This window comes from Cherax quadricarinatus, chromosome 58, assembly GCF_038502225.1.
Source record: "Cherax quadricarinatus isolate ZL_2023a chromosome 58, ASM3850222v1, whole genome shotgun sequence".
NCBI lineage: Eukaryota > Metazoa > Arthropoda > Malacostraca > Decapoda > Parastacidae > Cherax > Cherax quadricarinatus.
In genome coordinates this window covers 4,175,158-4,201,967 of record NC_091349.1, presented here as the reverse complement: position 1 = coordinate 4,201,967, position 26,810 = coordinate 4,175,158, and the positions used below count along the sequence as shown (strand labels likewise).

At 42.5% G+C, this 26,810-nt stretch overlaps 1 protein-coding gene across 2 annotated transcripts in view; it reads right to left on the bottom strand.

Moving 5' to 3' along the window:
- The window catches only part of LOC128697963 (Na(+)/citrate cotransporter-like), a 71,671-nt gene extending 49,626 nt beyond the window's left edge, over positions 1-22,045 (bottom strand). Inside the window, exon 1 of one of the 2 annotated variants that reach the window (XM_070097538.1) lies at positions 22,000-22,045. The gene's annotated coding sequence lies outside the window, so the exon portion shown is untranslated. The remainder of the gene's footprint in view (positions 1-21,999) is intronic. The other variant, XM_070097539.1, reaches the window with a different exon arrangement.
- Between the last annotated feature and the right edge of the window lie 4,765 nt (positions 22,046-26,810).

Genomic DNA, 26,810 nt, shown 5'->3' with positions numbered 1-26,810 from the left:
GTTTTAAGTTGGAAAAATTCAGATTCAGGAAGGATATAGGAAAGTACTGGTTTGGTAATAGAGTTGTGGATGAGTGGAACAAACTCCCAAGTACCGTTATAGAGGCCAGAACGTTGTGTAGCTTTAAAAATAGGTTGGATAAATACATGAGTAGATGTGGGTGGGTGTGAGTTAGACCTGATAGCTTGTGCTACCAGGTCGGTTGCCGTGTTCCTCCCTTAAGTCAATGTGACCTGACCTGACTAGGTTGGGTGCATTGGCTTAAGCCGGTAGGAGACTTGGACCTGCCTCGCATGGGCCAGTAGGCCTTCTGCAGTGTTCCATCGTTCTTATGTTCTTATGTGACGATTTCGCGAGTGAGTTGAGCTGATTCTTGTGATGAATGGTTTTGAAAACCGACAAGTTGAAGAATTGAGACAAATTGAGAAAAACTAATTTTGGGTGTGATTTACAGGGCCCCAAATCTTGATAGGGAGTGCAGTAAACTTCTATGGGACGAAATTCGTAAGGCATCTACATACGAAAATGTTGTGCTAATGGGAGATTTCAACTATAGACAGATTGACTGGAGCAATTTGACAGGAAATTTAGAGTCAGGTGACTTTCTTGATACGATCCAGGATTGTTTTTTAAAACAGTTTGTGACAGAGCCAACTAGGGGAAATAACCTCCTTGACTTGGTTCTTGCCAGTAGGGAAACACTAATTAATAATCTTGAGGTTAATGATGAGCTTGGGGAAAGTGATCACAAATCACTCAGTTTTAATATATCATGGAATTCCCCTAATAATGGCAATCAAGTCTCCGTCCCTGACTTTCGCTTGGCTGATTTCATAGGACTGAAAAATTACTTAGGTGGGCTGAACTGGAATGACCTGACTAAGGGTCAGGTAGGTGGTGATGGTTGCCGATATGATGCTTTCCAGGGCATAGTTCTAGCTGCTCAGTCAAATTATGTTCCAAATAGGGAAATCAGATCAAACAAAAATGATCCTAAATGGATGAACAATAGATTAAAATATCTGATTGGTCAAAAGAGAGGCATATATAGGCAAATCAAAAGAGGAGAGGGGCAATTGAGAAATCGATATATTCAGTTAAAGAGAGAAATAAAAAAGGGAATTAGAAAAGCAAAAAGAGATTATGAGGTTAAAGTTGCAAGAGAATCGAAGACTAACCCAAAAGGATTCTTTCAGGTATACAGAAGTAAGACCAGGGACAAGATAGGCCCACTCAAAAGTTCCTCGGGTCAGCTCACTGACAGTGATAAGGAAATGTGTAGAATTTTTAACACATACTTCCTCTCAGTTTTTACACAGGAGGATACCAGCGATATTCCAGTAATGATAAATTATGTAGAACAGGACGATAATAAACTGTGTACTATTAGGGTCACAAGTGACATGGTCCTTAGGCAAATAGATAAATTAAAACCTAACAAATCCCCAGGCCCTGATGAACTGTATGCAAGGGTTCTAAAGGAATGTAAAGAGGAGCTTAGCACACCTTTGGCTAATCTTTTCAACATATCACTACAAACTGGCATGGTGCCAGATAAGTGGAAAATGGCAAATGTGATACCTATTTTCAAAACAGGTGACAGGTCCTTAGCTTCGAACTATAGACCAATAAGCCTAACCTCCATAGTGGGAAAATTTATGGAATCAATAATTGCCGAGGCAGTTCGTAGCCACCTTGAAAAGCATAAATTAATCAACGAATCTCAGCATGGTTTTACAAAGGGGCGTTCCTGCCTTACGAATTTATTAACTTTTTTCACTAAGGTATTTGAGGAGGTAGATCATGGTAATGAATATGATATTGTGTATATGGACTTCAGTAAGGCTTTTGACAGGGTCCCACATCAGAGACTATTGAGGAAAATTAAAGCACATGGAATAGGAGGAGAAATTTTTTCCTGGATAGAGGCATGGTTGACAAATAGGCAGCAGAGAGTTTGCATAAATGGGGAGAAATCAGAGTGGGGAAGTGTCACGAGCGGTGTTCCACAGGGGTCAGTGTTGGGCCCCCTGCTGTTCACAATCTACATAAACGACATAGATGAGGGCATAAAGAGCGACATCGGCAAGTTTGCCGATGACACCAAAATAGGCCGTCGAATTCATTCTGACGAGGACATTCGAGCACTCCAGGAAGATTTGAATAGACTGATGCAGTGGTCGGAGAAGTGGCAGATGCAGTTTAATATAGACAAATGCAAAGTTCTAAATGTTGGACAGGACAATAACCATGCCACATATAAACTAAATAATGTAGATCTTAATATTACGGATTGCGAAAAAGATTTAGGAGTTCTGGTTAGCAGTAATCTGAAACCAAGACAACAGTGCATAAGTGTTCGCAATAAAGCTAATAGAATCCTTGGCTTCATATCAAGAAGCATAAATAATAGGAGTCCTCAGGTTGTTCTTCAACTCTATACATCCTTGGTTAGGCCTCATTTAGATTATGCTGCACAGTTTTGGTCACCTTATTACAGAATGGATATAAATTCTCTGGAAAATGTACAAAGGAGGATGACAAAGTTGATCCCATGTATCAGAAACCTTCCCTATGAGGATAAACTAAGGGCCCTGAATCTGCACTCTCTAGAAAGACGTAGAATTAGGGGGGATAATGTTCAATCTGTCAGACACTGCAACACAAGGGTATCTTGGTACAGACCTGCAATCAACTTCGACAACTTCCACTAGTGAGAGGGGCTGGGTTTGAGAGGGACCTAACCTTTCAACATCTGAGTTCTTACCTCTCCTAGTGGCCTACGTCTCACCTCCTGGCGCTATAAAAGCTCCATCCTGTCACTTCTTCTCCATATTGTTTCATACTATGGAACAATGCTCTTCTCCAGACTGAGGGACTGACCACCTCAAAACTTTAAGGGTGATGGACTGATTACATCGTCTTCAAGTATCTTCTACTTCTATCAACTTTTCTGTACTTGACTGAAGAAGCCTACTGTGTAGGCGAAACGTTTCATAATAAAGATACCTAACTGTTGCATATGTGTCTTACCTAACAACATAGGGGGGATATGATTGAGGTGTATAAATGGAAGACAGGAATAAATAAAGGGGATGTAAATAGTGTGCTGAAAATATCTAGCCTAGACAGGACTCGCAGCAATGGTTTTAAGTTGGAAAAATTCAGATTCAGGAAGGATATAGGAAAGTACTGGTTTGGTAATAGAGTTGTGGATGAGTGGAACAAACTCCCAAGTACCGTTATAGAGGCCAGAACGTTGTGTAGCTTTAAAAATAGGTTGGATAAATACATGAGTGGATGTGGGTGGGTGTGAGTTAGACCTGATAGCTTGTGCTACCAGGTCGGTTGCCGTGTTCCTCCCTTAAGTCAATGTGACCTGACCTGACTAGGTTGGGTGCATTGGCTTAAGCCGGTAGGAGACTTGGACCTGCCTCGCATGGGCCAGTAGGCCTTCTGCAGTGTTCCTTCGTTCTTATGTTCTTATGTTCTTCTTATGCAACACATGGGAATCTTTATTGAAGAAACGTTTCGCCACACAGTGGCTTCATCAGTCCAATACAAAGTAGAAATGGGTAAGGAGAGTAGAAGTATGAGGTAATCAGTCCCTCAACCTGGATTCGATGTGTTCAGTCCATCACTCTTGTAGTAAGTGCAGCATAGGGCCAGAGAGGTGGCTTATATACTGCGGTGAGATGAGTTGAAGCAGGAGGAGGCGGGATCTTAGTGGGACCTGCCACTTACTTACATTAGTGGCAGGTCCCACTAAGATCCCGCCTCCTCCTGCTTCAACTCATCTCACCGCAGTATATAAGCCACCTCTCTGGCCCTATGCTGCACTTACTACAAGAGTGATGGACTGAACACATCGAATCCAGGTTGAGGGACTGATTACCTCATACTTCTACTCTCCTTACCCATTTCTACTTTGTATTGGACTGATGAAGCCACTGTGTGGCGAAACGTTTCTTCAATAAAGATTCCCATGTGTTGCATAAGTGTCTCAATTCTTCAGCTGATTCTTGCTGAGCTGGGAGAGGCGGCGTCCCAGGGTGATCAGCATGGGAACGCTTCAAGGCTGACTCGGTGTAAGAAGACACTATTCATCTTGCTGCGGAAGTCGTCAAGGTCGAAACATCTTAAAGTAACAAGTTCGTCACCTAGGTAGCTCATTTCCAGAGTAACGTCATACCTGGTTACCTGGAGGTTACCTGGAGGTTATTCCGGGGATCAACGCCTCCGCGGACCGGTCCATGACCAGGCCTCCCTGTGGATCAGGGCCTGATCAACCAGGCTGTTACTGCTGGCCGCACGCAGTCTAACGTACGAGTCACAGCCCGGCTGATCCGGCACTGACTTTAGGTATCTGTCCAGCTCTCTCTTGAAGGCAGCCAGGGGCTTATTGGTAATTCCCCTAATGCTTGATGGGAGGCTGTTGAACAGTCTTGGGCCCCGGACACTTATGATGTTTTCTCTTAGTGTACCAATGGCGCCCCTACTTTTAATTGGGGGTATTTTGCATCGCCTGCCCAGTCTTTTACTTTCGTAGGGAGTGATTTCTGTGTGCAGATTCGGGACCATTCCTTCCAGGATTTTCCAAGTGTAGATTATGATATATCTCTCTCTCCTGCGTTCCAACGAGTACAAGTCAAGTGCTTCCAAGCGTTCCCAGTAGCTTGACAGAAGGATCTCTGTACACTCTCTAGATCTGCAATTTCACCTACTTTGAATGGAGATGTTAGTGTACAGCAGTATTCCAGCCTAGAGAGAACAAGTAATTTGAAGGAAAGTAATTTGAAAAGGATCATCATGGGCTTGGCATCTCTCGTTTTGAAAGTTCTCATTATCCATCCTATCATTTTTTTTGCACGTGCGATCGTGGCACTGTTGTGATCCTTGAAAGTGAGATCCTCAGACATTACTACTCCCAGGTCCCTTACATTATTTTTCCGCTCTATTGTATGGCCGGAGTCAGTAGTATACTCTGTTCTAGTTATTATCTCCTCCAGTTTTCCATAACGGAGTAGTTGGAATTTGTCCTCATTGAACATCATATTGTTTTCCGTTGCCCACTGGAAAACTTTGTTTATATCTTCTTGGAACGAAAGAAGAAATGAGCACTGCAACAGGCCTACTGGCCCATGCTAGGCAGGTCCAAGCTACCCACTGGCCTAAGCTAGTTAGGTCGAAGTCACGTTGTGTAGTTTTAAAAATGGACTAGACAAATACACGAGTGAATGTGGGTGGGTGTAAGATGGGTTTCTTTAGCTTGGACCAGTAGGCCTGCTGCAGTGCTGTGACAGATGTATGGATATATACACTGAGGGTATGGGTATATACACTGAGAGTTTAGTTTGATCCCTGTTTTGGGTATTAAAGTATTCTTGGCCAGAAAATGACTTGGACTTGCCTAGCATGGGCCAGTAGGTCTGCTACAGTGCTCCTTCTTTCTTGTTCTTGACTAGTGGTGAAAGCGTCACATGTTAATAAATTAGACACATGAGTGTCAATAAAGATACCCAAGTGTTGCACATGTGTCTAATTTTTCAACCTGTCAATTCTCTAAACCGTTTGTCTGAAAACGTGACATGGAGCCTTAATGACCCCTCGTGTAGTCGATAGGTTTTAAACTCCCATTAATCAACCAATCAATTTTCAGGTGTTCTATGTAAAGTTTGACCACGACAGACCTAAAAGGAAAAACTATGGCTGGTTGAGTTTAAAGCCTATCTCCCGCACGAGGGCTGAATGCCACCTGGTCACCACCAGTCAAGAATACTTTAATACCTAAAATAGTGATTAATGTAAACTCTCTGTGTATATACACAGTTTACATCCTCCCAGTGTATATACACTTAGAGAAATGCATCTCTTGGTGTATTTACACTGAAAGACATACACGTCTCAGTGTATATACGGCCAGAGACATACTCCCCTCGGTATATATACACAGAGATATACACCTCTCGGTGTATATATCCCATGAAAAACTCCATATACGAAAGATTTTCCATTCTCAAAACGAAATATAAGATAAAATTACAAATGAAAGGATATGGTGTTTGCATGCAATTATGTACACGGGAATTTGTACACCACAGACATACAGACGTACACATGTTAATGTGCACACACACACACACACACATGCAAAATTTATGAACAGTGAATGGCAGGTAACTCCATTCATAGCTTCAAGAACAGATGAGAGAGGGGTCAAGAGAACAGGAGAAAACAGGGGTCGTTCAGTCACTTTTGGAGTTTCGATAAGGGACCAGGAGCCAAGTCTCGACCCACACAACCACAGCTAGGCGAGTACAACTCGGTGGGTACATGTTTTTGAGTACAATCGCTGAGTACACACATATCTGAAAGCACACGTAAGTATTTACACTACAGTCATGGACTGGTCTTTTCCTTTTTAAAAGACGAAGAATAGTGAGTTATAGTGAACTAGCTGGCAGACAGGCAGGCAAAGTAGATAGATAAACAGTTAGACAGTTAGGAAGAAAGGCAGTGGAATAGGTAGATAAAAGGCAGTAGTAGGTAGGCAGATGTAAAGGCAGGCAGGCAAATAAATAAGTAGGTAGATAGGAAGGCAGGCAGGTAGGTAGATAACTAAGCAGGTACATGAGAAGGCAGGCAGGTAGGTAGGTAGATAACTAAGTAGGTGCATGAGATGGCAGGCAGGTGAGGGCAGGAAGCAAGAGTGTATAAAGTCAATACGTACACAGACGCGAGTTTCGCGTGACTACCAAACATGTTGTGTGAAACGAGGTTGAGGAGGGGAGGTGGGGAAAGAAGGTAGGGAGAGGTGGGGAGGGAAGGTTGAGAGACAGGTGGGGAGGGAAGGTTGAGAGACAGGTGGGGAGGGATGGCAGGGGGAGGAGGGAAAGTGGGGAGGTGTAGGTAACCTCTGGTCAGTTTTACACTCTCGACTTGGATTTCCGTGTAATAACCTGAAAAAGCCTCCTCTGATCGACTGCAGATTGTGAAACACTGGTGCAGGCTACTTACAACCATCTGCCTGTTACTACAGTGTGTTATTATAATTATTATAATCATACTAAGAGCTAAACCCACAAGGGTCACACATACTGCAGTGTGGAGCTGAAACTGTGTCAGTTGTATTTACAAAATAACACACTTTTTTTTATACTAAAACTAACTTAAATGTGACTCACGAAATCGTAATGACACGATTGCAAACAAACCATGCCACGGGTGGGGATTGAACTCGTGGCCAGTGAGTCGTAAAACTGGCCGTGGCTTACGCGCTGGCCTGGAGTTTTACGACTCACTCGCCACGAGTTCAATCCCCACCCGTGGTATAAGAGCATAAGAGAGAAGGAACACTGCAATAGACCTACCGTCCCATGCGAGGCAGGTCCAAGTCACCTACCGGCTTAGGCCGGTAGGTGACTTGCCGGTAGGTGACCCGCACCTACCGGCTTAGGCCGGTAGGTGCTGGTCCAGGTCCATAAGAACATAAGAACGAAGGAACACTGCAGAAGGCCTACTGGCCCATGCGAGGCAGGTCCAAGTCTCCTACCGGCTTAAGCCAATGCACCCAACCTAGTCAGGTCAGGTCACATTGACTTAAGGGAGGAACACGGCAATCGACCTGGTAGCACAAGCTATCAGGTCCAACTCACACCCACCCACATCCACTCATGTATTTATCCAACCTATTTTTAAAGCTACACAACGTTCTGGCCTCTATAACTGTACTCGGGAGTTTGTTCCACTCATCCACAACTCTATTACCAAACCAGTACTTTCCTATATCCTTCCTGAATCTGAATTTTTCCAACTTAAAACCATTGCTGCGAGTCCTGTCTAGGCTAGATATTTTCAGCACACTATTTACATCCCCTTTATTTATTCCTGTCTTCCATTTATACACCTCAATCATATCCCCCCTAATTCTACGTCTTTCTAGAGAGTGCAGATTCAGGGCCTTTAGTCTATGGAAATAAATGGTATAAAATACCGACACAATGGAAATATAAACACATATGCAGTATAATGTGATCCTTTATTGACTACGTTTCGCCCACACAGTGGGCTTTTTCAAGTCACAAACAGAACTACCTGGGGTGGAAGGAACGCGAGTATTTATAGTCAGGTTCAGAATGCTGAGGTCAGGTGGAGAATGCTGCATCTGATGATGTACCGAGTGGGGTTATAGAGTCTAAAATCTTGGGTAGCTTGGAAAGGAGATTGGATAAGTTTGTGAGCAGACCTTCTACAGTGTTCTTATGTGGGATAGCGATGAAGAAGTTTCTTGGCAAGTGGTTCAGCTATGTTATAGAAGCCACTATTCTGGTTGAAGTTGTCGGATATAGAAATAAGTGATGATTCCAGGATTCTTCGGTATTGAGTGTTGTCTTCTGTGGCGATAAGTCTTGAGTTTCTGTAGTTTATCAAGTGGTTGTGTGAATTACGGTGTTGTACGCAGGCATTCCTTGTGTCGTCAGACCTGCTTGCGTATTGGTGTTCTGAAATACGTGTTTGGAGGTCCCTTGATGTTTCGCCCACGTATAACTTGTTGCAGTCATTACAAGGGATTACGTATACCCCTGCAGAGGGTGGAAGCTTGTCCTGTCTATCACTGGTAATGTCCTTGATGGTCGTGGTTGTGGAGGTAGATACTTGAAATGAGGTATTGGAAAAGATGTTGGAAACGTGTTTGGCACCAAAACCAAACGTGGTGTAATTATAGGCTTCTTCCTGCGTGCACTCAGAATCTGCAGCAATGAGTTTCTTGAAGAAGAATGCACGATGATTGAACAAGTATTTTCTAAACTCCACTATCCTTGTCACTTCATCAGAGACTGCAGACGACGGGCATTAAACATCTTCAACACACCCAGAGAAGACACTGCCGAGAAGAGATACATAGTCCTCCCCACCAACTCCATTGCCAAACACGTTTCCAACATCTTTTCCAATACCTCATTTCAAGTATCTACCTCCACAACCACGACCATCAAGGACATTACCAGTGATAGACAGGACAAGCTTCCACCCTCTGCAGGGGTATACGTAATCCCTTGTAATGACTGCAACAAGTTATACGTGGGCGAAACATCAAGGGACTATAAATACTCGCGTTCCTTCCACCCCAGGTAGTTCTGTTTGTGACTTGAAAAAGCCCACTGTGTGGGCGAAACGTAGTCAATAAAGGATCACATTATACTGCATATGTGTTTATATTTCCATTGCCTTTAGTCTATCCTCATAGGGAAGGTTTCTGATACATGGGATCAACTTTGTCATCCTCCTTTGTACATTTTCCAGAGAATTTATATCCATCCTGTAAAACGGTGACCAAAACTGTGCAGCATAATCTAAATGAGGCCTAACCAAGGATGTATAGAGTTGAAGAACAACCTGAGGACTCCTATTATTTATGCTTCTTGATATGAAGCCAAGGATTCTATTAGCTTTATTGCGAACACTTATGCACTGTTGTCTTGGTTTCAGATTACTGCTAACCAGAACTCCTAAATCTTTTTCGCAATCCGTAATATTAAGTTCTACATTATTTAGTTTATATGTGGCATGGTTATTGTCCTGTCCAACATTTAGAACTTTGCATTTGTCTATATTAAACTGCATCTGCCACTTCTCCGACCACTGCATCAGTCTATTCAAATCTTCCTGGAGTGCTCGAATGTCCTCGTCAGAATGAATTCGACGGCCTATTTTGGTGTCATCGGCAAACTTGCCGATGTCGCTCTTTATGCCCTCATCTATGTCGTTTATGTAGATTGTGAACAGCAGGGGGCCCAACACTGACCCCTGTGGAACACCGCTCGTAACGCTTCCCCACTCTGATTTCTCCCCATTTATGCAAACTCTCTGCTGCCTATTTGTCAACCATGCCTCTATCCAGGAAAAAAATTCTCCTCCTATTCCATGTGCTTTAATTTTCCTCAATAGTCTCTGATGTGGGACCCTGTCAAAAGCCTTACTGAAGTCCATATACACAATATCATATTCATTACCATGATCTACCTCCTCAAATACCTTAGTGAAAGAAGTTAATAAATTCGTTAGGCAGGAACGCCCCTTTGTAAAACCATGCTGAGATTCGTTGATTAATTTATGCTTTTCAAGGTGGCTACGATTCCATAAATTTTCCCACTATGGAGGTTAGGCTTATTGGTCCATAGTTCGAAGCTAAGGACATGTCACCTATTTTGAAAATAGGTATCACATTTGCCATTTTCCACTTATCTGGCACCATGCCAGTTTGTAGTGGTATGTTGAAAAGATTAGCCAAAGGTGTGCTAAGCTCCTCTTTACATTCCTTTAGAACCCTTGCATACAGTTCATCAGGGCCTGGGGATTTGTTAGGTTTTAATTTATCTATTTGCCTAAGGGCCATGTCACTTGTGACCCTAATCGTACACAGTTTATTATCGTCCTGTTCTACATAATTTATCATTACTGGAATATCGCTGGTATCCTCCTGTGTAAAAACTGAGAGGAAGTATGTGTTAAAAATTCTACACATTTCCTTATCACTGTCAGTGAGCTGACCCGAGGAACTTTTGAGTGGGCCTATCTTGTCCCTGGTCTTACTTCTGTATACCTGAAAGAATCCTTTTGGGTTAGTCTTCGATTCTCTTGCAACTTTAACCTCATAATCTCTTTTTGCTTTTCTAATTCCCTTTTTTATTTCTCTCTTTAACTGAATATATCGATTTCTTAATTGCCCCTCTCCTCTTTTGATTTGCCTATATATGCCTCTCTTTTGACCAATCAGATATTTTAATCTATTGTTCATCCATTTAGGATCATTTTTGTTTGATCTGATTTCCCTATTTGGAACATAATTTGACTGAGCAGCTAGAACTATGCCCTGGAAAGCATCATATCGGCAACCATCACCACCTACCTGACCCTTAGTCAGGTCATTCCAGTTCAGCCCACCTAAGTAATTTTTCAGTCCTATGAAATCAGCCAAGCGAAAGTCAGGGACGGAGACTTGATTGCCATTATTAGGGGAATTCCATGATATATTAAAACTGAGTGATTTGTGATCACTTTCCCCAAGCTCATCATTAACCTCAAGATTATTAATTAGTGTTTCCCTACTGGCAAGAACCAAGTCAAGGAGGTTATTTCCCCTAGTAGGCTCTGTCACAAACTGTTTTAAAAAACAATCCTGGATCGTATCAAGAAAGTCACCTGACTCTAAATTTCCAGTCAAATTGCTCCAGTCAATCTGTCTATAGTTGAAATCTCCCATTAGCACAACATTTTCGTATGTAGATGCCTTACGAATTTCGTCCCATAGAAGTTTACTGCACTCCCTATCAAGATTTGGGGCCCTGTAAATCACGCCCAAAATTAGTTTTTCTCGGCCCTCGAGAAGCTGTAACCAAACAGATTCAGTGGCTGACGCTTCTAATTTAATATCTTGTCTAACACAACAATTTAAATTGTCTCTGACATACATCGCTACTCCACCACCTTTCCTGTTGACCCTGTCAGTGTGGAATAATTTATAGCCTTGTATGTGACATTCAGAGGGCATCTCTCTATCTTTCAGATTGAGCCAGGTCTCTGTTATAGCAATAATATCTATGTTTCCTGCACTTGCAATTAATCTTAGCTCATATATCTTATTTCTTACACTCCTGCTATTAGTATAGTAAACCTTAAGGGAGCTAGTCCCTTGCTGCCCTCTGCTGTCCCCCTTTGTTTGCTGACCTGATCTATTGTCTTTATTTATAACTTTATGCTGAATGCCTTTTATACATTTACTGTTTCCAACCCTAGTGTTGCAACCTGCTTGTTTCCCACACACACCCATACCTCTATCTTCCATCAGTTTAAAATCATAGGCATTTCACCAATGGCCTTCTCAATCGAGTCTGCAAGTGCTACCACCCCTGCCCCAGAGAGATGTACCCCATCCCTTGCATACATATCATGTTTGCCATAAAAGTTTTTCCAGTTGTCAATGAATGGGATTGCAAGTTCCTTGCAGTATCTGTCTAGCCAGCAATTTACACCAATTGCCCTAGACAACCATTCATTTCCTACTCCCCTTCTAGGCAAGATGCTACATATGATTGGGATCCCTCCCTTAGACTTGGAAATATAAACACAAATGCAGTATAATGTGATCCTTTATTGACAACGTTTTACCCACACAGTGGGCTTTTTCAAGTCACACACGGATCTACCTGGGGTTGGAAGGTACGAGTGTATTTATAGGCATGTTCAGAATGTTGAAGTCAGGTGGAGAATGCTGCATCTGATGATCTACCGGGTGGGGTTATAGAGTCTTGGGTAGCTTGGCAGGGGTATTGGACAAGTTGTGAGTAGACCTTTTGCAGTGTTCTATGTTCTTATGTGGGATAGCGATGAAGAAGTTTCTTGGCGAGTGGTTCAGCTATGTTATAGAAGCCATTGTTCTGGTTGAAATTGTTGGTTGTAGAGATGAGCGATGATTCCAGGATTCTTCTGTATTGAGTGTTGTCTTCTGTGGCTATAAGTCTTGAGTTTCTGTAGTTAATTAAATGGTTGTGTGAATTGCGATGTTGTACACAGGCATTTCTTGTATCGTCAGTCCTGCTTGCATATTGGTGTTCTGAAATACGTGTTTGGAGGTCTCTTGAGGTCTCCCTTAGACTTAATGAAATCTATAGCTGACCTGTACTTATCTAGCAGCTCTTCTCTCCTACCCTTCCCAATATCATTTCCACCAGCACTGAGACAGATAATGGGCTTGTTCCCATTACCTGACATGATATTATCCAGCCTGTTGACTATGTCCCCAACACCAGCTCCAGGGAAGCACACTCTATATCTCACCTTCTTATTCCTATTACAAAAAGCACGGTCAATATATCTTACCTGAGAGTCACCAACCACAAGAATGCACAAGCTTGTCAGGTCCAGCTCACACTTACCCACACCCACTCATGTATTTATCTAACCTATTTTTAAAACTACACGACGTTTTAGCTTCTATAGTTTAACTTAAATGTGTCTGTTGTGAAGTGCTTCAGTTTTTTTAATGTCTGATACATCTGATGAGAAGGAGGATACTTCTTGGTTTTAGGTTGTGTAAAGTAGAAAATTGACTAAGATGGTGTGTGGTGGTCTGGTAACAGAGTTGTGCATGTGTGGAACAAACTCCTGAGTAGCGTCAGTGAAGTTAAAACCTTGTGTAGTTTTAAAATAGGTTAGACAAATACCTGACTGGGTGTGAGTTGGACTTGACTATCGTTCCTTCCTTCCTTCTTAAGTTAATGTAACTTGGACCTACCTAGCATGGGCCAGTAGACCTGCTGCAGTAATTCTTCTTTCTTATGATTTTGTGTGATAACTAGAGAATGTATCATCCGGAAGCCTCCAAACTGTACTTTTTTTCCCCAAAAAGGAAGCTTCACATTGATTTTAGTCTAACTTTAAATTACACATTTTTTATGTTTTCCATGCAATAACTGGAGAATGACTCTTGTGATAGGTTTCAAACTATAAACGATTCTTGGATATTTCAATGTACTATTCTTTGTGACTATATTAAAGTAGAGGAGGCTGGGGTTATGGGATACAGGAACACCTCTCGGGGATGGCACAGCCAGCCAACCATCTAGTTATTGCCAAATTCACAAGCAAGCGCTAAATCCGTAAGGTTTAGGAGAGAGTAGCCCCATTTCCTTAGATCAAGAGGTCAGTAACTTCTCTAGGCTTCAAATCAATTTAGTTCTGGATGTTCTCTCATACATGTGTGCGTATTACACACACACACACACACACACACACACACACACACACACACACGGTCACGCACCCACACGGTCACGCATCGGTAACAGCCTGGTTGATCAGACCCTGATCCACCATGAGACCTGGTCTCAGACCGGGCCCGGGGGCGTTGACCCCCGAAACCCTCTCCAGGTAAACTCCAGGTAAACACTCTCGCACCGACACGCATGCCCATACCCTCACACACGCAAACCCACACACGATAAGACTCTTGGAGCAGGGAGAGAGTGGACCTAGTAGCGATCAGCGAAGAGGCGGGGCCAGAAGCTATGAATCGACCCCTGCAGCCACAAATAGGTGAGTACACATATGGAAGTTGTGAATCGACTCGTGCAACCACATACAGGCGAATACGTACACACACACACACACACACACACACACACACACACACACACCAGGAGCTCGGACTCGGGGCCAGGAGCTCGGACTCGACCCCCGCAACCTCAACTAGGTGAGTACACACACACAGACACACAGACACACACACACACACACACGCACGCACACAGACAGACAGACACACACACACACACACACACACACACACACACACACACACACACACACACACACACACACATACACACACACACACAGACACACATACACACACACACACACACACACATACACACACACACACACACACACACACACACACACATACACTCACACACACACACACATACACACACATACACACATACACACACACATACACACACAGGGTTCCACAGGGGTCAGTCCTAGGACCTGTGCTGTTCTTGGTATATGTGAATGACATAACGGAAGGGATAGACTCAGAAGTGTCCTTGTTTGCGGACGATGTGAAGTTAATGAGAAGAATCAAATCGGATGAGGATCAGGCAGGACTACAAAGAGACCTGGACAGGCTACAAGCCTGGTCCAGCAACTGGCTCCTTGAGTTTAACCCCGCCAAATGCAAAGTCATGAAGATTGGGGAAGGGAAAAGAAGACCGCAGACACAATATAGTTTAGATGGTCAAAGTCTGCAAACCTCACTCAAGGAAAAAGATCTGGGGGTGAGTATAACACCGAGCATATCTCCTAAGGCGCACATCAATCAGATAACTGCTGCAGCATACGGGCGCCTGGCAAACCTACGGATAGCGTTCCGATACCTCAGTAAGGAGTCGTTCAAGACTCTGTATACCATTTACGTCAGGCCCATACTGGAGTATGCAGCACCAGTTTGGAATCCACACCTAGTCAAGCACGTCAAGAAATTAGAGAAAGTGCAAAGGTTTGCAACAAGACTAGTCCCAGAGCTACGGGGATTGTCCTACGAAGAAAGGTTGAGGGAAATCGGCCTGACGACACTGGAGGCCAGGAGGGTCAGGGGAGACATGATAACGACATATAAAATACTGCGCGGAATAGACAAGGTGGACAAAGACAGGATGTTCCAGAGATGGGACACAGACACAAGAGGTCACAATTGGAAGTTGAAGACTCAAATGAATCAAAGGGATGTTAGGAAGTATTTCTTCAGTCATAGAGTAGTCAAGCCGTGGAATAGCCTAGAAAGTGAAGTAGTGGAGGCAGGAACCATACATAGTTTTAAGGCGAGGTATGATAAAGCAGCTCATGGAGCAGGGAGAGAGAGGACCTAGTAGCAATCAGTGATGAGGCGGGGCAAGGAGCTATGAATCGACCCCTGCAACCACAAATAGGTGAGTACAAATAGGTGAGTACACACACACACACACACACACACACATATATATACACACACACACACATACACATACACACACACACACATACACACACACACATACACACACACACACACACACACACACACATATACACACACACACACACACACACATACACACACACACACACACACACACACACACATACACACACACATACACACACACATACACACATATGCACACACACACACATACACACACACACACATACACACACACACACACACACACACACACACACACACACACACACACACACACACGTCAAGAAGTTAGAGAAAATACAAAGGTTTGCAACAAGGCTAGTCCCAGAGCTCAGGGGAATGTCGTACGAGGAAAGGTTGAGGGGAAATCGGACTGAGGACACTGGAGGACAGAAGGGTCAGGGGAGACATGATAACGACATACAAGATACTGCGGGGAATAGATAAGGTGGACAGAGATAGGATGTTCCAGAGAGGGGACACAGGGACAAGGGGTCACAACTGGAAGCTGAAGACTCAGACGAGTCACAGGGACGTTAGGAAGTATTTCTTCAGTCATAGAGTCGTCAGGAAGTGGAATAGCCTAGCAAGTGAAGTAGTGGAGGCAGGAACCATACATAGTTTTAAGAAGAGGTATGATAAAGCTCAGGAAGCAGAGAGAGAGAGAGAGAGAGAGGACCTAGTAGCAATCAGTGAAGAGGCGGGGCCAGGAGCTGAGTCTCGACCCCTGCAACCACAATTAGGTGAGTACAATTAGGTGAGTACACACACACACACACACACACACACACACACACACACACACACACACACACACACACACACACACACACACAATGTACTACTACTGTTACAACTACCACATTTTCAGCTGCTACAACTACTATAAGGAGTGTAGCCCAGGGTCAACAGGTTACCCGGGCAGATGCAAGGCTGACATCAAGGTGCCAATAACCACAATCAATCACTGTACTGTATCCTCTTAACTAGTACATATGTAAAATCCTTGTCCAAACAACTCTTTAAGAAGTGAATTGTTTTTGTTCTAATAATTTCAGAGCAAAGTCAATACGCTTGTGTTGCGCCTCTGACCTCGGAGTTTCAAACCATATTTTTATTTTGTCGAGTTATTTTGCTTATAATTTGTCTGCATAGAATTTGTTCCATACTAGAGAGAGAGAGAGAGAGAGAGAGAGAGAGAGAGAGAGAGAGAGAGAGAGAGAGAGAGAGAGCGAGAGAGAGAGAATGTATTACGAGTTAGCTTTATTATTAACGTACACGTACAAGCATGAACAACCACACCCTCACACATCCTAAAAATAATAAATTGTTCCACGTACCTCTGTAATAAAGTTAATTATCCAGGACAATTATTACAGAGGGAAGAGGATTAAAAAATATCCCAAAGTATATGAGCTGAAATGAAAAAGAAATCCTTTCCTCATTCAACGTTTGAGAAGACAAGAGAGAGAGCACCGCAGGTGGCTACTGACCCGTGCTAGGCAAGGTCCCACGACCGAAACGTTTTCTAATATGTCCTAGTGTTTGCTTACGTGTCTTTCTAAACCAAGTTTCACTTACACCCATGCTAGGCAGGTTCTGCTTACACCCATGCTAGGCAGGCTCTGCACCTGTACCTGTTATATCTATTTTTAAGGTACTCCAAGCCCTTGTTTCACTGACGCTACCTGGAAGTTCGTTCCACTCTTCTACAACTCTGCTGCCAAACCATTGTTTACCAATATCCTTTATAAATCTAAATTTGTCCAACTTGAATCCATTGCTGCGAGTCCTGACCCGGTCAAATATTTTTAGCACTTTATTTATATCCCCTCCATTTATTCCGTTTTTCCAACTGTACACTTCAAGCATATCGCCCTCTCACTCTACATTATTCCAGAGAGTATAAATTCATCTCCTTCAGTCTACATTCGTAGGAAAGGTTTTCAATATATAAGATTATTTTCACCCTTCTCTGTATGTTTTCCATTGTATCTATGTCCATTTTGTAATGTAGAGACCAGAACTGAGCAGCATAATTTATATAAGGTCTTACCAATGATTATATATACTGTATATATATATATACATATATATATATATATATATATATATATATATATATATATATATATATATATATATATATATATATATATATATATATATGTATATATGAAGTTACGTTTGCCACTTTTCCCTATCACCACATCAACCTATCCAACTAAATTCTGTGCTACCATGGTGTATTCATCAGAAATTATTTTACGGCAAATTTGTTTGATTCGTTGTTTATTCTCTCGTCAGTCATTAATATAGAAATGAAGAACAAGGGACCCAATACCGACCCTTGTGGAACACTACTTGTAACAAGCCCCAATTCTGTCATCTTCCCAATGATACAAATTCTTTGTTGTCTATCTGTCAGCCACAACTCGACCCAGGATAGATGTTCTAAACTAACGTGTGTAACTACTTTCTACATCAGTCTCTTGTGTGGAAGTCTGTCAAAAACCTTACTGAAGTCAATGTACACAACACTGTATTCTTGATCATGATTCACTGCCTCAAATACATAAATGAAGAAGGTTAGTAAATTCATCTGGCAAGAACGTCCCTTTGTAAAACCGTGCTAAGACTCATTGATTAAATAATATCTTTCAAGGTGACTTTGAAATGCATCTACAATTATTGATTCCATCAACTTTTCCACAGTCGAGGTCAGACTAAGTGGTCTGTAATTAGCAGCCAAGCAACTATCTCCCGCTTTATACATAGTAATTACGTTTACCATTTTCCACATATCCGGCACAATAGCCGTTAACAGAGATTTACTGAAACCAGTTTGTCCGGTTGTTTTGGTTTTAATCTTTCTACGTGTCTGAGGAACATGTCACTACCTGGAAGGTGTTCCGGGGGTTAACGATCCCGTGGCCCGGTTCATGACCAAGCCTGTTCTTGCATAGTTTACCTTCATCGTGTGCGGTATACTAAACTGATTTCAGGGATTGCATTTGTCTTTTATTACAAATGCAAAGAGTAAATACGTCTTAAATATGGTACATATTTCTTTGTTACTAACAGTAGGCTGATCTGAGTTACAATTAAGTAAATAACAACAAGGCACAATACCGTGACTGGAACAACACACAAATAAGTGTGCATATATTTATAAGTGAGCTTATATTTTCTGGAAATATATTCCTGTATACCTGAAAGAAACCGTTTGGATTGAAACTTTGATTCTCGCAACTTTAATGTGATAATTTGGATTTTCTTATCCCACTTTTAAGTCTTTGTTGAGCTAAATATACTGGTCCATTCAATGATCCTTCCCTCTTTTAATTTCCCCCGTAAGTGCCCTTCTCTTTGTTTTCTGTTTTACCCCAAGAGATGTTTTGATCTTTTGTTCATTCGGTTACGGTAAATTTTGTATGATCTAATTTCTCTCTCTCTATATATATATATATATATATATATATATATATATATATATATATATATATATATATATATATATATATATATATATATAAACAGAGACGGAACCAGATTTCTGTTATTGAAATAATATAAAAAAAATTTCCTGCACGCACAATTAGTTGTAAGTTAGTTTAATTTACGTTTCGCACTTAACATATTTGAATAAGTAATATAAAGTTCTCTCTCTCTCTCTCTCTCTCTCTCTCTCTCTCTCTCTCTCTCTCTCTCTCTCTCTCTCTCTCTCTCTCTCTCTCTCTCTCTCTCTCTCTCTCTCTCTCTCTCTCTCTCTCCATTCTATTTTTCACTTGGTTCCCAGAACTGGGCGAGTATGTGTGTTAAGGTGGCCGGCTGGGTCGATTCTTCCTCACGTAAGTCTTAATAAATCGAGCATCGAGGCTATTGTAATATTATTTTCATTACATTGAAGGGAAAGCGCTAATGTCAGCATAGCTGCTGATCCCCTGTATACGTTGTGTAGCTTATCTGAGTATCATAGTTAGTACCATCCATATGTGTTACATAGACGACCCCTTGCTAGACTTAGCGCTAACATGTGACGTCACACAGTGCTGCTTGTGGGCGGGGGTCACCCTGTCCCTTTCTCAGTTCCCGGATAGACCTATAGGCAAACAGGCTAGGCAAGGGCCCCCTCACGGCTTTGTAAATACAAGTGTTACCAGCTGTACTCTTGTGTATTCCTACACCACCATTACCTCCTAGAACCCTCCACTCAACACTAAAGCCACATGGGTCATACAGTTCCTGGCCAATAGGAATTAAATTTTTATTACTGAGTTACATACGTATTATACAATTTTTTTAATACGAATGTCGTGACGGAATACATGTTTTAGAATCATAATCATGTATAGTACATTATATCTTACCCAAGATAACGCAACCAAGCCCAAACACTGTGGTGTATTTCCATGAATCAAGGAGTGATGGTCAACATTAAAGTATACGTTGTACGTACATAAAGCATAAAGAAGGAGCACTGCAGCAGGACTACTGGCACATGCTAGGCAGGTCCAAATCACCTACTAGCCTTAGCCAGTCAGGTCAGATTATTATTATTATTATTATTATTATTATTATTATTATTATTATTATTATTATTATTATTATTATTATTATTAATTATTATTATTATTATTATTATGTAGCTGTTTTAACTTTTTTGTTTAAATACTAAGATATTACAAGGACCCCCAATTAAAAGAATTCACTTTCTCTGACTTTTTTGGGTTATCCTAGGTAATCTGACCGCGGGTTCAATCCCGGCCGGGGTATGGTTAATTTACATATGTTACTATGTATGATAATTCCTGTAACTGTTTTTATGTGTACCGGTATCCTTGAATTTGTATTGATAAACCCACTGGTTGGCGAAACGTCCATCTAATTTTCATCGTGTGTACCTGTACCCAAATAAACTTACTAATGACCACTGCGTCAAAGCTGCTGGAAGGTATTGACGCACTTTCCCATGAGGCTGCCGCAAGGCAAGCTGGCCTTCCTGCCACAGCCACCAGAAACACCGTTTTCTTTGCGCCAGCAGCCATTTCAACAGTAACCATGGGAATCTGTCATGCCTTGAGACCACAGGGGTAGCAAGAATAAGGAATGGGCAGGATAAATAAGAGGAAAACGGGGTGGGTAGATTGGAAGTGACATGCAAGAAAGGCTAAGTGACTTAATTAATTTGGGTTGGTTTTAATGGAGTGTTGGTCATCACATAATGAGTACTGTATCCTAGGTAATTTATACCTAACCCAATAAAGCAAATCTGACTTATTTCTACTGAGGTTGTTATGTAAATCCTCCCCCTGTATGTGACTCACAGCTGTCGACTAACACCTGAGAACCTATTTACCAATAGGTAACATGGGCAGCAGGTGTTAGGTTGTCCATACGTCCCGCCTCGTGTGGGGATCTATCACCCTTCGATAGTGACCCATAACGTTACGATTCACATGTACACAACAAGGCAGTGCACAAGTGTGCACTGCCTTGTTGTGCTCTAAATCCGCCAAAAATATGGATTGCAGTCATTTCTCAGAGCATATATACTGAGATACACATACACGTTTCGGTGTATTTACACTGCTGCTCTGCGTACATACAAAGATATACCCCTGGAAAGTTTTATACATTAATACAACGGATACAATAATCATATAAGAGTTGTTCTAGCCACGATATTGTGAATTATTCTAGCCACGGTATTGTTACAGCAACAGTACTGTGAATTGTTCCATCCACGGTATTGTGAATTGTTCTAGCCATGATATTGTGAATTGTACCATATGCAGTTTTGTGAATTGTTCTAGTCACGGTATTGTGTTCCATCCACGGTATTGTGAATTGTTCCATCCACGGTACTGTGAATTGTTCTAGCCACGGTATTGTGCTGAAGTCATGGTATTGTGCTGAATCCACAGTACTGTGCTGCAACCACAACTGTATTGATACCACGGTACTGTGTTGCAGCCACAGTATTTTGTTGTAATCACGGTATTGTGTTGCAGTGTTGTGTTTCAGCCACGGTAGCGTTGCAGCCCTAGTATTGTGTTGCAGTCACAGTTGTTTCAGCCACGGTATTGTGTTGCATAGTATTGTGTTGATGCTACGGTAGTGTTGCAGCTACAGAATTGTTGCAACCACGGTATTGTGTTGCATTCACCCTGACAACTAGACTTGTCGAAGAGATCTTGATCCGAGGAACTGGCCTAATACCCTCCTCTTCCTTAAATCACACCAGATTTATTCTCCATATCCTCAGGTGCTGCATCACCCCTACGGGATTAGCGCTTCGCAAAGAACGCAAACCGAGAATATCAATGCCCTTATTTTAGCGATTCTCACGCAACAATAAACATTCTAAGGGCATACACGAATGTTTATACAAACACAGATGTACTTAGCGAGGCCGCAACGTAGTTGTACTGTAGGATGTAGTGAGATTTTTGAGGCATTTGGTTTACCTGGCGGGAGCGTTGGCAGCGACGTCCTCCCCCGACCACACCTCAGTAAGTACTGAAGTTGTGGTCCTGAGACAATAATGTTCCCACAACTGATGTGAAAAGTACAGCTGTCTTAACTATACGTATTATTATAATCGAAACTAAACGCTAAACCCACAAGGGTCATACAGCGCTACTGCCACGTAAGAAGTTGCGTATGTATATTACCTGGATACCTGGAGAGAGTTTCGGGGGTCAACGCCCCCGCGGCTGGGTCTGAAACTAGGCCTCGTGGTGGATCAGGGTCTGATTAACCAGGCTGTTACTGTTGGCCGCCTCCAAACTGACGTACGAGCCACAGCCTGGTTGGTCAGGTACTGACTTTAGGTACCTATCAAGTGCCTTCTTTAAGACAGCTAGGGATCTATGGGTATGCTGGGAGGCAGTTGAACAGTGTTATTGTGTTGTCTGTCAGCGTACTGTGGCACTCCTGCTTTTCATAGGAGGAATGTTGCATCTCCTGCCGAGTCTTTTGCTTTCATAGGGAGTGATTTTCGTGTGCAAGTTTGGTACTAATCCCTCTAGGATTTTCCAAGTGTATATTACCATGTATTTCTCTCGCTTGCGTTCCAGGGAATACAGATCAAGGGCCTTCAACCATTTCCAGTAATTTAGGAGCTTTATCGTACTTATATGTGACGTGAAAGTTCTTTGTACACTCTCTAGGTCTGCAATGTCGCCAGCCTTGAAGGGGGCAGTTAGTGTACAGCAGTATTCCAGCCTAGAGGGAACAAGCGATTTGAAGAGAATCACCACGTGCTTGACGTCCCTAGTTTTGAAGGTTCTCATTATCCATCCCATCATTTTCCTAGCAGATGGTCGATACATTGTTGTGGTCTTTGAAGGCGAGATCCTCTGACATTATCACTCCCAGGTCCTTCACATTATTTTTCCGCTCTGTTGTATGGTTAGAATTTGTGGGATACCCTGACACATTTTTAATTTCCTCAAGTTTCCCATATCTGAGTAGTTGAAATTTCTCCTCGTTGAACTTCATATTGTTCTGAGTGGCCCATTTGAAGATTTGGTTGATGTCCGCTTGGAGTCTCGCGGTGTCTTCGATGGAGGTCACTGCTATGGTAATCCGGGTGTCATCAGCAAAGGAAGACACGGAGCTATGGCTTGCATCTCTGTCTATGTCAGAAATGAGGATGAGGAACAGGATGGGATGGGAGCGAGTACTGTGCCTTGTGGAACAGAGCTTTTCACTGTAGGTGCCTCAGACTTTACTCTGTTTACTATTACTCTTTGTGTTCTATTTGCCAGGAAGTTATAGATCCATCTACTAACTTTTCCTGTTATTCCTTTATCACGCATTTTGTGTGCTATTACACCATGGTCACACTTGTCGAAAGCTTTTGCAAAGTCTGTGTATACTACATCTGTATTTTGTTTATCATCTACAGCATCCAGGACCTTGTCATAGTGGTTCAGTAGCTGAGACAGGCAGGAGCGACCTGCTCTAAACCCGTGTTGTCCTGTAGTAATTTTGTGGAAATTTATTTGGTCCCTAAAGTTCCACAGGACAGATCCAGCATGGCCGTGATGGAACGGCTGAGCTGGATGGCCCTTATACCCCACCCAAACATAAAAGCATTCTCTCGAGTTGGCGGGGATTGTTGGTAAGCTTATTTAATTTATAGATTCACCCTTCAGGGAAGGAGTAGGTAGTTTTACTGGTAGTACACTAATATTAGGATTATTGAGGCAACTGTAGATAATAATAATGTAGACCTAAGACCTTAACATACGTAGTAATAGGCCGATAATGTAGGCAAACACTAGATTAAGATAGCTAGGGAGAACTGGCAGCCCTAGCTTGAATGACGAGGCGTGGGTCTCAAAGACACAATAGTGTCCTTCTTAAGACAGACACCAACTGGACAAGACGTGCCGTGATCAGCAGACGACGCCCCCACGTGTCTTCACATTTGAGGCCTGGGGAAATCTGGTAGAGGCACCTCGATGTACCGTAGATGACCTCCTCCATCAGGCCCATACAGTAAGACAAGACCTCCACTTTATCTCGTAGATTTCTGGCCAGTGTCTGGGGAGATTGTAAGTGAGTTTGATCTGTGGGCCCGGTGTGCAACAGGCAGTGCATGCCCAGTAAGTGCCAGTGTCTCAAGGCAGTCTGGAAGCTAGTGTCCGTGTCTGCATAGTTATACTAGGGGATACATACCCTCTTGGATATAGGAATTTCTGAGGTGCAGGCAGGACACTAATATTTTTTTTATTATCACACTGGCCGATTCCCACCAAGGCAGGGTGGCCCGAAAAAGAAAAACTTTCACCATCATTCACTCCATCACTGTCTTGCCAGAAGGGTGCTTTACACTACAGTTTTTAAACTGCAACATTAACACCCCTCCTTCAGAGTGCAGGCACTGTACTTCCCATCTCCAGGACTCAAGTCCGGCCTGCCGGTTTCCCTGAATCCCTTCATAAATGTTACTTTGCTCACACTCCAACAGCACGTCAAGTATTAAAAACCATTTGTCTCCATTCACTCCTATCAAACACGCTCATGCATGCCTCCTGGAAGTCCAAGCCCCTCGCACACAAAACCTCCTTTACCCCCTCCCTCCAACCTTTCCTAGGCCGACCCCTACCCCGCCTTCCTTCCACTACAGACTGATACACTCTTGAAGTCATTCTGTTTCACTCCATTCTCTCTACATGTCCGAACCACCTCAACAACCCTTCCTCAGCCCTCTGGACAACAGTTTTGGTAATCCCGCACCTCCTCCTAACTTCCAAACTACGAATTCTCTGCATTATATTCACACCACACATTGCCCTCAGACATGACATCTCCACTGCCTCCAGCCTTCTCCTCGCTGCAACATTCATCACCCACACTTCACACCCATATAAGAGCGTTGGTAAAACTATACTCTCATACATTCCCCTCTTTGCCTCCAAGGACAAAGTTCTTTGTCTCCACAGACTCCTAAGTGCACCACTCACTCTTTTTCCCTCATCAATTCTATGATTCACCTCATCTTTCATAGACCCATCCGCTGACACGTCCACTCCCAAATATCTGAATACGTTCACCTCCTCCATACTCTCTCCCTCCAATCTGATATTCAATCTTTCATCACCTAATCTTTTTGTTATCCTCATAACCTTACTCTTTCCTGTATTCACCTTTAATTTTCTTCTTTTGCACACCCTACCAAATTCATCCACCAATCTCTGCAACTTCTCTTCAGAATCTCCCAAGAGCACAGTGTCATCAGCAAAGAGCAGCTGTGACAACTCCCACTTTGTGTGTGATTCTTTATCTTTTAACTCCACGCCTCTTGCCAAAACCCTCGCATTTACTTCTCTTACAACCCCATCTATAAATATATTAAACAACCACGGTGACATCACACATCCTTGTCTAAGGCCTACTTTTACTGGGAAAAAATTTCCCTCTTTCCTACATACTCTAACTTGAGCCTCACTATCCTCGTAAAAACTCTTCACTGCTTTCAGTAACCTACCTCCTACACCATACACATGCAACATCTGCCACATTGCCCCCCTATCCACCCTGTCATACGCCTTTTCCAAATCCATAAATGCCACAAAGACCTCTTTAGCCTTATCTAAATACTGTTCACTTATGTGTTTCACTGTAAACACCTGGTCCACACACCCCCTACCTTTCCTAAAGCCTCCTTGTTCATCTGCTATCCTATTCTCTGTCTTACTCTTAATTCTTTCAATTATAACTCTACCATACACTTTACCAGGTACACTCAACAGACTTATCCCCCTATAATTTTTGCACTCTCTTTTATCCCCTTTGCCTTTATACAAAGGAACTATGCATGCTCTCTGCCAATCCCTAGGTACCTTACCCTCTTCCATACATTTATTAAATAATTGCACCAACCACTCCAAAACTATATCCCCACCTGCTTTTAACATTTCTATCTTTATCCCATCAATCCCGGCTGCCTTACCCCCTTTCATTTTGCCTACTGCCTCACGAACTTCCCCCACACTCACAACTGGCTCTTCCTCACTCCTACAAGATGTTATTCCTCCTTGCCCTATACACGAAATCACAGCTTCCCTATCTTCATCAACATTTAACAATTCTTCAAAATATTCCCTCCATCTTCCCAATACCTCTAACTCTCCATTTAATAACTCTCCTCTCCTATTTTTAACTGACAAATCCATTTGTTCTCTAGGCTTTCTTAACTTGTTAATCTCACTCCAAAACTTTTTCTTATTTTCAACAAAATTTGTTGATAACATCTCACCCACTCTCTCATTTGCTCTCTTTTTACATTGCTTCACCACTCTCTTAACCTCTCTCTTTTTCTCCATATACTCTTCCCTCCTTGCATCACTTCTACTTTGTAAAAACTTCTCATATGCTAACTTTTTCTCCCTTACTACTCTCTTTACATCATCATTCCACCAATCGCTCCTCTTCCCTCCTGCACCCACTTTCCTGTAACCACAAACTTCTGCTGAACACTCTAACACTACATTTTTAATCCTACCCCATACCTCTTCGACCCCATTGCCTATGCTCTCATTTGCCCATCTATCCTCCAATAGCTGTTTATATCTTACCCTAACTGCCTCCTCTTTTAGTTTATAAACCTTCACCTCTCTCTTCCCTGATGCTTCTATTCTCCTTGTATCCCATCTACCTTTTACTCTCAGTGTAGCTACAACTAGAAAGTGATCTGATATATCTGTGGCCCCTCTATAAACATGTACATCCTGAAGTCTACTCAGCAGTCTTTTATCTACCAATA